The sequence below is a fragment of the Anguilla anguilla genome, chromosome 7 (assembly GCF_013347855.1).
Source record: "Anguilla anguilla isolate fAngAng1 chromosome 7, fAngAng1.pri, whole genome shotgun sequence".
NCBI classification, from domain to species: domain Eukaryota; kingdom Metazoa; phylum Chordata; class Actinopteri; order Anguilliformes; family Anguillidae; genus Anguilla; species Anguilla anguilla.
Genome location: NC_049207.1, coordinates 54,038,210 through 54,044,998, shown reverse-complemented (window position 1 = coordinate 54,044,998; position 6,789 = coordinate 54,038,210).

The window sequence follows — 6,789 nt, the reverse complement described above, 5'->3', positions numbered from 1 at the left end:
CTTGTTGCATCAGTCCGCAGGTCGATTTTTTTGTCATTTTGAACAACGTCTCGAGGCACTGAGAGAACGCGTCTCGGTACTGGGGCTGACAGACCCTTCTTCTATCACCACGAAAGAGCGGACAGAGGCAGCTCGATCTCCGCAACATGTCCGTTTAATGGGCGCAAAGCAAAAAAAAAACGCGGTTAAACGGGCTCTTCAAGGAGCACATAAAATTGGCATTCAGTTGTAGAAAGAAACATGCTGATTGCTTGTGCTTCCTCACAATATTTGGCTTCTTTTCGAATATTTGTAAATAATGTATCATGTGTACATGAGTAATATATCCAGAAAACAAAAGCAATACATTCATAGAACTAAACTATTCACTGGATTGGTACTACTTCATGTCAAATATTTTAATGCAAAAAGAACTATTGCCAGTAGCTGGGATTTCTGGACTGTCTGACCTTGCATACTTCACTGTGTCCCTTACGGTGTTTTTTCCCTAGTCCTTGCTAGAGACATGCCATATTTGATTTTATTCTGTATTTGTCCAATATTCTGCGAGCTGGACTGTTGCTTACTTCAGAAGACAGACTGACATACTGGTGCTGACACTGTCCTTTTCCCTAGTCTCCTCCATTGGATTTCATTTTCAGTGATGTGTACTATCTGTAAATGTAAACCTGGGCTGTATTAAGTTTTATTATTATTATTATTATTATTATTATTATTATTATTATTGCTGTATCTTTGGCAGCTTTTACACCCTTTTAGGCAATCATTTTGTCTGAATGTATTTCAGCCTTTTCTACTGTACATCCCCCCTGTACTCCACGCACCACTAATTAATTTCTCATGAATAATATATGATTTAGAATAACACTGTAAAATATGCAAAAACATCCTTGGATATGTGGTACAGTAATGGATGGTGAGTAAGTGCTATGTGGAGTAGAGAGATTTTTTATTTGCTATTACGCATTTATGGTGACAAGCGTCTTCCTTGGAAGGGGAAATTTTTGAACAAGGACTAGTTTACATTCATTAAAATGATGCTTAAAATCACCCACATCATCTGATATATACTAATAATAATAATAATAATAATAATAAAGTCTTGCTGAGTCTTTGAGGTCTATTGAAGATGCTTGTTAAATTGCTCATATCATGCAGATAATGGACACTGGATAATGTTCCTAATTCTATCATAGATTCACTATTAATTGACATTGAAATATAAAGATTGTTTCTCATTAACTTGTATTTTCCCTGTAACTTGCTTTACTTGTGCCAGGCATTGTATAACCACTGCTTCTGTTTGAAAGCAATCAAAAGGCACAAATCAGTGCTGTGCAGTGAAAATGTGTCTAGAGAGGGCTGACTGTATGAGTTTGTGTGTTTGACAAGGGCTTTTGTCATCCAAAAGGGCAAGTGGGTCATAAAATCCAACTGTGTGTCTTTTGGGATGTGAACGAAAGACAATTAACTACACCATCAATCAACAGTCAAACTGTTGCTTTCACAAAAGAAACAGGTGTAGCTGTTGTTACAGAAAGGTATAGCACAGCTACACATAGCACTGACGTGCAATGATGAAATGGGAGTTTAAAGCCATGCGTAAAGGACACCTCTCATGACAAAAGAGAGCAAAGATCACTGAATGTGGCGAAGCAAATAAGATCTATCACTTCACTCCCTCTTCCACCAAAATTCATATCAGATCTGAGATTTGCAGCATTTAAAAGGTCCTCAAATTGGCAACATCTCTGCTAAGACTATTCTGCCTCTGTAGACATGATGATAAATCATTTTCCAGATTTACCCCTGAACTCTAAACCTATTACCACTGAACTGCTATAAGGAGGGGTGGTCATAGTAAAGGTCATGTACGATGGGAGGTGATGCCCCTGTTATCTTCTGAGAACTATAAATTAGAACTTAATTGTTATTTAGCCCATCAAAAAATGGAGGTGCATTGAATATCGGCTGCAGGTTACATAACTGAGACTTTTCAGTTCTGTTTTGTTTTAATCACGTTCAGAGGTCACATGATGTTACATTGCAGGGGAATGAATTGGCTGATTTAGCCGTTATGTACTCTTAAGTATTCAGCTGCTGAAGTGAAGTTATTTCAGTTATTTTTCATGCCTACCAATAATATTCAGCCATACAAACCACACGGTTTATTACAAATGTACATTGTTATGATGGCATTAACAGGTAATGATTTTGTTGCATCAGTTTATGTAATCGGTTTATGTAAGTGCTGAAAATCAAAGTCTTAGTCAAGCTTTTGTGAATATTGAAGTAATAATGAAAATCTTATTCATGAAATTAACTTTTTTTTTTTTTTTTAAACAATCTTTCTAGTGTTAACTGTGACATCCATAACAGCCGAAGAGCTATTTATAATACATGATTGCATATATTTATAGCCCTTTTTCTGAGGTTATTTAATGTCCTTTCGTAATAAATGATGGATCTTGATCCTTTGAAAAAATCATGTTGTCTGCTGCTTTTTGGCACTCGTCCTGACGTGCAGCGCAGGAAGTGCTTCGTCTCGTTCTCATGAGATTTTAAAACCTGCTGCATGACAGAAACACTCAAACAGGAAGTGGTGAAACCGAGCTTAATTCCAACCCTGTGGTGCTCCTATGGTTTGGAAGCACAACCCATAAACTGAAAAGCATCACGCAAACATTGGGGGTGATCGGTTTAGCTTGAGTGTTGCATGCATGTAGGTTTTCTCCTCCTCTTCTGGGTGTGCGATGGCATCCCCGTTGTGTAATGTGTACTTTTAATACCAGTAATAATAACAACCAGTCCAGGAAATTACAGCCATTGTTAGTAAGAAGGGGCGTAATCCTAGAAAGTGTAGTGCTGTATGTGTTTGTAATTACTGCAGGGTACATATAACAGGAAGTGGTTAAATGTCAACACATCATTTTACGGGTGAGAAACTGATCATTGCATAGTTATTATAGGCCAATATAAACATTCCTTCAAGGTTATTGCCATTGTAACTTGATATTTAGCATTTTATATGACCGTAATCAATACTTAAAAAAAGAAAAAGCATTTTTAATATGGACTAAAGCATAAAGCTCTGTTATGTGAAATATCCCTACCTCACCTGGCCAGTCCCTCACATCTAGGACAGTCCTCACAGCACACACGCACACGCACACACACACATGCACACACACACGTGCACAATAAATCATTTCTGCACTTATCTCCTGAGTGAGGTCAACCTTGGTGACTCGCACCAGGACACCTGGGAGATTTATACTAACAGCCACTCTGTGTGTGTGTGTGTGTGTGCGTGTGTGTGCGCAGGTGTGTGTGCGTGTGTGTGTGCGCGTGCGTGCACTTTCATTCATTTCATTCAGTGCATAAACTTAAAAATCTGGCCTGGATTATTACTAAGTTCTGAAGTTATACATGTCCCACCTAGGGTCGTCAGCCAGCCTAAGCGGGTCTAAGAATAATAACAGTAGGAAGTAGGTGTCCCCCAGTGTCTCTAAGAGATTCAATATTTACACAAAAAAAATAAATTTCGGTGGAGAACGCTTGTCACTTTTGGAAGTGCAGTACACGTGTCATGGATGACAAAAACATTTCGGTGAAAATATTTTTTTATTTGAACAAAAATATTATTTACTTTACTTTTATTGATTGTCCCTTGTAAGTGTATGTTTCTGCCTACCAGACTATAAGAAATTAAGACCAAAAAATGAATTTATAGGTCTTGGGAGGACATCATGCTTCACTAGTTGTCAGTATCCTACCCGCTATGGTTATGTTCTGCGATGCAGCAATATTTGCACAGTTCACATGAGACCACCTCCTCCCTTTCTAGTTGCTCCTACTGGTCAGGGTGTCTGTCTGCTCTGTTCCCCTATGGTGGAACGGCAGCCTCTTGACATGATTTCCCTTACAACTGTGTGCTTCAGGAAGAAAGAAAGAAAGAAAAAAAAAACACATTCTTGACTTGCCATTTTTTTCCTTCCTCACAGGGAGCTGTCTGTGTCCCAGTCCGCGGTGTCACTCTGAAAGCGTCTGAAAAAGCATCGCGCCTGCCTCCCCCGGTGAGTACCCGTCTCCGATAGACTGCTGTATTGGGAGAACTTTGCAGACATCTTGTGTGTTGATGGCTTTTATGGAGTTTCTTAAGTATTCGCTGCAGAATACTTGTTGCCACATGCTAGGAAAATCTTTAGCAATAGTAGAAATTATGTTAATTTGGGGGTGGGGGCGGGTGGGTACATAACAAGGCTTGAATTTCTTAAATAATCCTACTTGACTGCATCAAAGCTATCATATAACCGTCACAGCAGTGGTATGTGAGTGTTTTTCTTTCTATTCAATTCTCGTCCCTGTTGAGTTTACAACAGGCAGCAGATGAATGGGTTCAAGTGAAGATTTTTATTGAAGGGTATAATTTAAGACTTTATACGTTCATTAAACCATGACTGAATCTCACACCATAACTCTGTTACCGGGAGAATAGGCCTGCCTGGTGTATGTTGGCCAGAGTATAAGATTGATGATATTTCATAAGCTCTTGATGTTCTTCACTGTGTGAATACAGTCCGAGAATGCTTGATGCCTTGCTTGAGTATCCGGATGGGAAAAGTCTCTGGATCCTTGGCTATACCCATACTGCCCCACACCATCTGTTGCCATCTAAGACTCATGTTACTTTGCAAGAAATCTCTGAATATGTGACGCATTGCTGACTCAGCAAATACCGTTTAAAAATTCAGTTGCAATGTTTATCGCGTTCCACCCAACTGTCAGCGCGTCAGTGTTCTAGAACTCCACTGCTTTCAATGACCAGTAGTGACTGTGACATCAGCATTAGAATGTTCAGACAAGAGACTGCAGAGTTTACCCTATTCATTCTTAACAAGAGTTCCTCTGACATCACTGCTTCCTTTCAGACCCTATTTACAATGAATTGTTTTCATTATTCAAGTGAGAATAAATATTTGTTTTTTTTTTCCTCTCCATTTTCATATTCATCAACATGGTAAATCCTGTCTTTTCGTATCTCCATTTTTACTCTTATAATGTCACGCTCTCTGGCTTCCTCCAGTGCGGCATGCTGGTGTTGCTGTTGGTGATTGTGAGCACTTTTGTCATATTTATCACGGACGCCACATTGCTGCTCTCACACGCTTGCTCAAAGCTGTATGACCATTTAGTGTCATCGCAAACAAAATAATACATCCAAGTCATGCAAATGGGATTAAAAAAAAAAAAAACCTATATACAGATAAATACAATGACAATCCCCTAAATCTCCCCTCATTAATGTGGTATATGATCCTCCTGTACTGTATGTTTTCATAAAGTCATAATCTGGAAATAAAGAACTGGGTTATGTAATGAAAGAGTGAGTGTCCTGACCAGGGTGAGTGACAGATGAGATCTCTAGCCCTTCTTCTGCATGGTTGTGAATAGCCATAGTATTAAGGGTCCTGCTTCTATTTGCTCATTTAATTAGCAGTTATACCAGATGACACGTCTGTTTCTTAGCAAACTCTGAGCAGGTGATAACCCCATGACAGTTGATTTGCGGATGTTTAATCAAAGATGAAAAACTAAAAATGGGAGGTATTGCGCCTCTGCAGTGAATGTGATAATGTCGCTGCGGCACTCTGAGAATTGTGTGCGTTTCCTGGCAATTAATAAGATCTAATTATGAATATTGGGATGATAATCAAAATTCTAATTTTAATTTTATCATCAGAGGGACATAACATGTTTCTGGGGGAAATGTTTTTTGACAAAAAAAATTATTCTGATTATTCAAATCCACATTCAGTGATTGCCCCGACTTCCAAATCTGCATCATTGATTATCTCTCAATGAGCACAAGACCAAATCCAGAATGAGACCCCAGTGAACACATACTGCCAGCTGCCCCTTAACCAAAATAACAACAACCCAACCGCTGCTTGGACAGTGATACTATACCTCCTCCCAGCTGTACTGTAGTACCATGCTTAAAGCACAAAATCCTGAAAATGAGTCTGCACAGACCAGTCAATTCTTATTAATTTCCCTTTAGATCAGATATGTTTCTGCCCTGAATGCATAACACCCCTGCCACATATAATGCATGCACCTTGGACCGCAGTACCAGTGAAATAACGGAGAACTGGAAGCTAAATGAAATCAACGCATTTCCCCCTCAGAACTCATGATAGCAGTGGCACTGCAAAAACTCTGCCAGCTAGCTGCTGTGTCTCGATGTCTGTCCACCGCTGTCACAGAGCATCCTCTGCGACCTCGTTTTATAAATTAATTTTTTTTATAATGCCGAAGACATTTATTCAAAGAAGCACCGGGTGCTAACTCTGCTGTTTGGCATTCTAACGTTCCGATAGCCGTAATTCCTCCTTATTGGTCTCCGGAGTCTTGTGACTGAAAACACTTTCTCCTCCCTTTGGGAGTTCTGTTCCCCCGTGGGTTTTTAGGACGGGCAGAGAGAAGCTCTTTAAGGGGGTTTGCCGGACCCCCCCCCCCCAAGAAATGGTGCATCCTGCATATCCAGTATAACCACTCTGGAGAACTGCTATATTTGAAATTGAAATCAATGCAAAGCCATTTTGGGTTCACTCTGTCATGTAATAATGTAATATACACTGGGGAGCTGGGGATCGTCGAGGAGCAGATGGAATGCAGTACTTAAAGCACTGTAGGGTTTATTAATACTTGTTACACTACATTTAAAACAAAATAATAGAACATACGGGAAGAAAGGTGGTTGTATTGATGTCATAGAGTACTGTG